Here is a 7,786-nt window from a genome sequence, read left to right as displayed (position 1 = left end):
CCTTGCTTCTTGTTCTGGTTTCTCACCAAGACATGTCTTCTCCTACTACAACCTTAAAAGGCTGGAGAGATGGGCCCCTGTGACCCTCATGGGGTTCAACAGGGTCAAGTGCAAGATCCTGCACCCAGGTCAGGGCAGCCCCCAGTATCAACACAGGCTGGGCAGAGAATGGGTTGGGAGCAGCTCTGAGGAGAGGGACTGGGGGTGCTGGTGGGCGAGAAGCTGGACGTGACCCGGCCACGTGCGCTCACAGCCCAGAAAGCCCCCCGTGCCCTGGGCTGCATCCCCAGCAGCGTGGCCGGCGGGGCGAGGGAGGGGGCTCTGCCCCTCTGCCCCGCTCTGCTGAGACCCCCCTGCAGCGCCGCCTCCAGCTCCGGGGCCCCCAGCATAAGGAGGGCACGGACCTGTTGGAGTGGGGCCAGAGGAGGCCACGGAGATGGCCAGAGGGCTGGAGCCCCTCTGCTGCGCAGCCAGGCTGGGAGCACTGGGGCTGTTGAGCCCGGAGAAGGGAAGGCTCCTGGAGACCCTGGAGCACCTTCCAGCACCCAAAGGGGCCGGCGAGGAAGCTGGGGAGGGGCTTTTCCCAAGGGCCTGCAGCGCCAGGACAAGGGGGAACGGCTTTGCGCTGAGAGAGGGCAGATGGAGATCAGAGCTGAGGGAGAAATCCTTCCCTGTGAGGGCGGCGAGGCGCCGGCACGGGCTGCCCAGAGCAGCTGTGGGTGCCCCAGCCCTGGCAGTGCCCAAGGCCAGGCTGGACGGGGCTGGGAGCCACCGGGGCTGGGGGAAGGGGGCCCTGCGCGTGTCAGGGGTGGGACTGGGGGGTCTTTAAGGTCCTTTCCAACCCAGACCATTCTGGGATTCTGCAATTCTCAGGGCCACTCTCCTTTCTGACACTGCCTCTTTCCTTGTCGGGCTCCCCCAGGATCTCAGGAGCAGTGCTTGGCAGCTGGGTGCCGTGCCAGGGGTGACTGTCAGGCTGGTGACACCTGCACTGGGCTGGCTGGCTGTGTGGCAGCAGCAGCCTGGCTGCCTTCCACCACCGCCCTCCGCCCCTGCTGGCACCGGAGCTGCTGCATCCTTTGCTGCACACCTCAGCCTGCCCAGGGCTCCCTCTGCACCGGTGGAAAAGTCTCCGCTCCCGTGCCACAGGGTAAGCCCTGACCCTGCGGGTGCCCTGTGCCCAGGATGCGTGACATCCCACTGCATGCTGGAGCCATGCTAGCAGGAACGGGGGGGCACCCCTGGGGTGAAATAAAAGACCCCTGGGTCCATGAGTACCACCTGCCCCTTCCCCTCGGCACTCTCCCTGCCTCTCACCCTCCTTCCAGGGGAGCATCCCTCCCGGCCCGGCCCAAGCCATGTGCCGCTGTCCCCAGGGTCCTGGTGTCTGGCCCACTCCTCTTCCCGCAGCTCCGGGTATCCCAGCCACCTCTACGCCCCCCAGGCTCCCGGTACAACACGCTCCCTCCCGGTCCACTCTGCCCCCGGTGCCCAGCCCCACCCCATACCCCCTGTCCCGCAGCACCTAGACCCCTCTGCCCTGCCATCCCAGTGTCTGCTCCGCCCTAGAGCCCCAGGGTCGACCACTGCCCACGCCACCCCCTCTCCCTACCCCAGGACCCCCATTCCCCTCGGCCACACCGTCGCTCCCGGTCTAAACGCCCCCCCCGCCTCGTCCCTCTATACCCGCTTCACGTGCTCCCGCCGCCCCCGAGCCGCTTCCGCTTTCCGAAGGGGGCGTAGCCCGACGAGAAAAGGGGGTGTGGCCAAAGCGCTGAGGGAGAAGGGATGGCGGTGGAGGGGCTCGGCTACGGCATCGGGGGCGTGTTTTGACTTGGTGGGCGTGGTCTCGGCGGCGGCGGAGGGGCGTGGCTGGCGTCGGGCGCTGCGCGCGCGTCTAGGGCCCGGCAGCGGCGGCGGCAACGGGGGGAGGGCGGGAGGGGGTGGGTAAACCGGTGCCGGGCTGAACGGAAAAGGGTTAGGAAGAAAGGGGAGAGGTTTAAAAGAAACTATATCTCCTCCAAGATTAAAAATTTAAAAAAAAGCAAAAAAAAAAAAGCCCCTCTCAAAACATTTTAATAATTCAGACGGACTCACGCGGAAGAGGTCAAAGGTCGGAGGGCGAGGAGCAGCCGTGTCACCGCCGGTGAGGTGAGAGGTATTGGCGAACGCGATCGGTTCCTGACAGATACCGGATTTATTTTAAATAACCGACACACACCCCCTCCCCCCACCGCCTCAGCGCGGTTCCCGCTGGGCCTGGGCGCGCGCCTTCCCCTCACGCACGCGCGCGGGCCGGGCGCGCGCCCCCCTCCCGCCTTTCCCCGGCCCTTAACGGTCCCACCGAGACCCCCCCCCTTCCTCACTCCTGAGGGGAACCTGCGGCCTCTAGGCCTCTCCTTCTCTCTTCCCGCGGCGGGAAGCCTGAGGAGGGGCCCCCCCGCCCCCACCTGGATGTATGGGTGGGGGTGGGGGGGCTTCCCGCCTCTCGTGGGTGGGTTTTTGCCGTTGGGGTGCACAAAGGAGGCCTCAACCCTGCGGTACTTCAGGTGCCTGTTGGATTTGGCAGTGGAGAGGGGTGGATATCTCCTTCTGGGGGGGTGCGTGTGGGTAATGCGTCTTATTTCATAAATGTGTTTTGTAATAATTAGCGAGAGGGTGAGTGGGTTTTTTTAGGAAAAAAAAATATTAATTTTCTTCTTTGCAAAGAGCTTTCCGGAGATACGTGGAAGGGACAACCTTACCCACCTGGCACCTGAGGATAGTGAAGGCAGTGGTGTCTGTGGGGAGGGAGGGGAGGTGGTGAGGAGGATCGGCAGAGGGGCTGGAGTGGTGACCGTTCTGCCTGCGCTGCCTGCGGGAGGGCTCGGAAGGAATTGAGATCAAAACAGAGAGTGTTTACTGCTTAGGAAACCGGGAGTCATCAGCCTGAGGTGTTGTGGTGCTGGAGGAGAGCGGGGAGTGGAGAGGAAGGGAGGGAAAGCATGAGGAAGTGCATCTGAAAGAGGGATGTAGAAAGTTGTGGTGGGTCAGAGGTGGTGGGATGGGGCTAAGCTAGTGAAGAGGGTAAGATGAAGGAAAGAGTTAATCACCTCCGCTGCAGAATCAGGAGAACGTGCTTTATAGAGGAGAAGAGAAATAACGGTGCACCAAGGGGATGCATGAACGCGGAGTAAAATGCTCTGCTAGGTTTGCTTGGCACGTCAGTTGGTGGTTACGAATTGCCTCAGAACCAGAAGTGTTCTGTTGCTTTGGTTTTATGGGGTCTTTGCTCTCTGGTGACAGCATGGTGCTGCAAGTATCTTTCACTCTGGCTAATCACCATTGTATTTGGAGTTTGACTATACTTAGGAATCTGCTTCTTTGTATGAGACCAAATGAACATTTTTATATTATTGTCTAATGTAATGAGCAAGGAACTGTGTGAACCCTGAAGTAGTGAGGCTGTGTATTTGGGAGAATCCCAAGGAAAGGACTACTGCTGTAATGCCAAAATTTCCTGAACGCAACGTCTGCTTATTTTTTGGGATTGTTGAAAGACAAATGAACTTTCCTTTCATGAAAGGGGCAAAGATGAGGTATGATCTCACTCTTTGTCAAACCTAGAACTGTTATGACAGTGTACTAGTGTGATAAATGTAGGATTACACGAGCTGTTGTGTAATGTAGAGAAGAGATTAGCTGACTTGAATTCAGAAGAAAGGAAAACACCCGGGATTTTCATTGAATGTATGACTCGTTTAGAGCTGTGCTGTTAGCCCCTGAGTCCTTCCACCAAAACTCTTCTGCTCAGTATTTTCAGTTACAGAACTTAACTTGGTACAATACTGTTTATTTTTCCAAATGTTATTCAGATATAACATCACAAAAGAGCAAAGAAGAATCAGGTTTTGTCTCGGGAGCATTAAAATAGCTTTTTAAGTGTCAAAATCTCAGTGATGAATGAATTTGTTGAGCTCTGTTTGAAGACAGCTGTTGAGTTATTCAATGTGATTTTCATTCAGTGCGTTGTTAGGCCTGTCTGTCATCAGAGTTCATATAATTATTAATAGAAAAGTCTTTTATTTTTCTTCTTCTTTCCCTCCTAGAAGAGCAAAGAGTTTAAAAAAATACAGCAAGTAACAGGGAACTAAAAATAGTTTTACCTGTCTATAGCAGAATGTAGTAGTTAATGAGTGGAAGGGGAGTAGCATCAGTATAGCAATTTCAGCACATCCTGTGACCTGGGAATCATCCTTTCTATTCTTGCTGCAGCCAATTTTCTGTGCTGGGCTTGTGGAACTGACAGCCCTCCCTTGACTGCCTTTCCAGGGAGCTGCAAGCAGCTTTCTCCCATTTTATAAAGGACTTTCTGCAGCGTGCTGTGGCATTGTGGAGTCCTGTGATGGGGAGCATGATCCTCCATGCCAGGTGCTGTTTGAGCAAGGAGGAACTGATAGCGCTTTTTCAGAGGAATTTAGTCTTGAGTATAAAATGAGACCAGAGGTAGGTGTAGACTGAGCTTTACAAGCATTCGTTAGCTGTAATATCTTGTGTTGTAATTCCTTTGAAACTTAAATGGTGCGTTAAAGGGTGAGAAAGAAAGGTCTTAAGGAGTGCCAGGCAGTTCTGTGGCAGTGCAGCCTTCTGTTTCAAGGTCTGTGAGCTATTGCTTCCCACAGCCAAAATATCAAAAAGAAGGTGGAGGAACAGGGACTTAAGGGTGGTTGTCTTCAAGTGAATCTTTTAATTTGTGTTCTCAGGTGAAGACACAGGCCCTGGTGTTTCAAAACAACTGGTGTCCTTTCTGCCTAACTGGGTTCCCTTGGGAAGAAAATAAAATTCTAAGGCTCCTGTCAGTAAGAGTGAGTTTCAGCCGCAGCAAGAGAGGGGTGGTGAATGAGGAGGGGAGGAGGGTTGCATTTCTTTGGTAAAAACTGAATTAATCTTGTATGGACCATTGTGATAAAGATGCAATGGGAATAATAGTTGGTTTGTTTTCAAAAGACAATGTCCAAGTCAGGCTTTCAGACTTGTTCAACAGAGTGGTCTGGGGATTGTTTCGCTGTTGGGAGGAAGGAGCTTAGCGATTTGCTGATCCCACATTTCTAATTGGTGATCATTAGAAAGAAAATTATTTAGTTCTGTGTGATGCTAAAGATGACAAAAGCTGCCTTCTCGGATGTTGGGAGTCCTGGTAGTTTGCTTATGCATGCTTGCCAAGTGTTACTTCTGTAACCTAGAACCTGGTGAAAATCAATCCTGTGTGAGTCACCTTACAGGTGCTTGTGTTTCGTTGTGCCTTCTCGGGGTGCTTTTCAGGTCTGAAAGATCTTAAAGTGCCATCTTCCTTTTAATGAGAGGTGTTCCAATTACAGATTTGGTGGTTTTGTTTTTGAGGAAACAATGGAAGGAAATACATGCTGAAGTTTACATCTTACTTTTTGCTTTCTGTTTCATGGACTAAGTGGTTTGTCTCCTTTATTTCTGTCACTCTTAGCATCCTGCCTGTGAGAGGATCCCTGCTAATTAGGTGAATGACACAGGCAAAACTTCTGGCCCTCAAGAGTTCAGAGTAAAAATACCATGAAACTGGAATGTTTGGGAGTTGTAGAGAAGGTCTGTGTAGAAAAGGAAGCGTGTTTCCCCGAAAAGCCAAAGGTAGACTTCTGTTTTTCTGCCAAACCCAGAGGTTTTGGAAACCCTTCGCTTGGTAGCTGTCAGAAGGTGCCCAAGTAGTACTACACTAACCAGGTCCTCCTCCTGAAATGGGAAGATGATTTGGTTTACGTTTCCACAACATATTTATCAGGAAAATGATAGTATTTAATGCATAAACTTAGTTTGATCGAACTCTAATTACAGTTGGTCGGGAAGCTCCTGTCAGTGATGACTGGTCTTAGTTATACTGGTGTGTTTTTAATTCAATGAAGCAGCTTATTCAAAAGCTATTTCTGAGGGTTTTTTGGGGGGGAATTTCCTCCTAGGAGGCAAATTGACCCAATATAGGCTGTGATCTTGGTAGACCAGAAAAATCATACTGCTGTTACATCAACAGAGATCACCAAAGCTAGCTGCTGAACTAAATTCAAAGGATTGCGGGAGCAGTGATGAAAATAGTGGCAATGCAGAAGGTGTTTGAAATGTGTGTGCTGGCAATGCAAGTTTCAGCAGAAGGAAGGTAACTTAAATAACTCTTCTGTCCTTCCTCTATTAAAGTCAGAACCAGGACCGGTTTCTGCATGGTGGAGGGACTGCACCTTTGTGTGGGGAAGTGGAGCAGTCTGTGGAAAATGCAGAAGTCTGCTAGAAGTATTTACACAGATGTGGTTTTCCTGGGGAAGGGTTTCAGAAGCCCACTGTGTCTGTCGCACCCAGGACTGAAGTAGCGATGTAAGTGGTGGTGTAGTGGGCTGCTCAATGGACTACATTTCCTTCTGAGGAATGTATTCGCCTGTTATAGACACTTTTGAAAAATGTTACTGTCCTCTTTAACTTGCCCTACCCTGTAGAACTGTTGAGTGAGGTATGGATGTTAAGCTTTTATCATGGCACAACCTCTTAAAAAATAGTTACGGTAGAAGAGGTGACTCAGATATACAGACATCTGTTTGAGAAATAGAACCGAAAACCATACAGTCAGACTATATGGACCTAAATTAAATAGGTTTTTTGTTGCTTTGCTTTGTTTTTTTTAAGTACAGATCACTAACAACTAATTCTGATTTCTGTCCTGAAGGAGAGTTTTGAACCAGGAAGTTTATCTTTTGCAGGGAAGGGAGCCCCAGCCATAGATAAAGAAACATGAAAGAAGTCACGCTCATTTCAGATACTCATTTGATGAGGTAAATGAGTAATTGCAGTTGCAAAACTGTTGAGGAAAAAAAGCCCCAGTGAATTTCCGATTGTTATATTGTGATGATAAATGACTGCTATAGGTGCTTCTCAGTTACATGAACTTTGTCTCAAGAAAGCAGTGCTGGAGCTGGGTAGAAATCACATTAAAGCACTAGTTACAAACGTTGCTTTCATCACTCCTGCAATATGTGGCTTATTCAAACTTAGAGGTATTTCCTTTTTTCATTTGAAGAGTAGCAAGACCGTGTAAGAAGGATCAAGGTAGAAATCAAGCCTGACTATCAGAGGCCATCAAGGGATACAAAAATTATTCTGTGAATGTCTTAAGAAGATAGTGGAGGAAAGAACATAGAGGAAAAAGTACTGTCCAGTGTCACTGAAACAGAAGTGTTCCATAGCTTTTGACTCTTGCTGAAGACCCAAGTCAGCTGGTGAGCAGCTAATGCTGGTGACAGCTTAGCAAAAAGGGCAGGTTTTCAAGCAGTCATTTAAGTGAGATATTTTCATATGTGTACTTAAAGTACAGACTAAAAAAACCTTAAAAGCTTTAGTAGGCATCTTTTGAGAAATGGGAAATAGGTGATGCTTTGAAAGACTAGAGAAGAGCAAGCAGTTTGTGTAGGTGGAAGAGTGGGAAGAAGAGAGTGGTGAGTAGTAGTCATCTTAAAATCCTGCAGTGAGTAGTCAGATGATTTGTAAGCACCTAAGGATTACAGGAAGCACGTAACAGCAAGTGCTGGTTTGCCACAGGTGTTTCCTTGGCAAAGTGAGTTTACTTCTTTCTAGGATAAGATGTTGGGTCTGTTTCTGGCTGCAGAAACAAAAGCTTCCGTGTATCTTGAATTCAGTAAGGTTTTGGGCTTTTTTGCCCTGGTAAGATTCCCAGTTAGGTGAGACTTCTAAAAACAAAGCTTAAGAACATGCTGCTATACGATGGATACAGATGCAG

At 50.0% G+C, this 7,786-nt stretch overlaps 1 protein-coding gene across 3 annotated transcripts in view; it reads left to right on the top strand.

The window, feature by feature from the left end:
- The first annotated feature begins 1,942 nt into the window (after positions 1-1,942).
- Positions 1,943-7,786, top strand: part of SCAP (SREBF chaperone) — a 68,558-nt gene continuing 62,714 nt past the window's right edge. For 2 of the 3 annotated variants that reach the window (XM_056333981.1, XM_056333983.1), the window contains exon 1: positions 1,943-2,151. The gene's annotated coding sequence lies outside the window, so the exon portion shown is untranslated. Of the gene's footprint in view, positions 2,159-7,786 lie in introns of all 3 variants that reach the window. The other variant, XM_056333982.1, reaches the window with a different exon arrangement.

Source organism: Falco biarmicus, chromosome 4 (assembly GCF_023638135.1).
Source record: "Falco biarmicus isolate bFalBia1 chromosome 4, bFalBia1.pri, whole genome shotgun sequence".
Classification (NCBI taxonomy): domain Eukaryota; kingdom Metazoa; phylum Chordata; class Aves; order Falconiformes; family Falconidae; genus Falco; species Falco biarmicus.
This window is presented reverse-complemented; position numbering and strand designations above follow the sequence as displayed.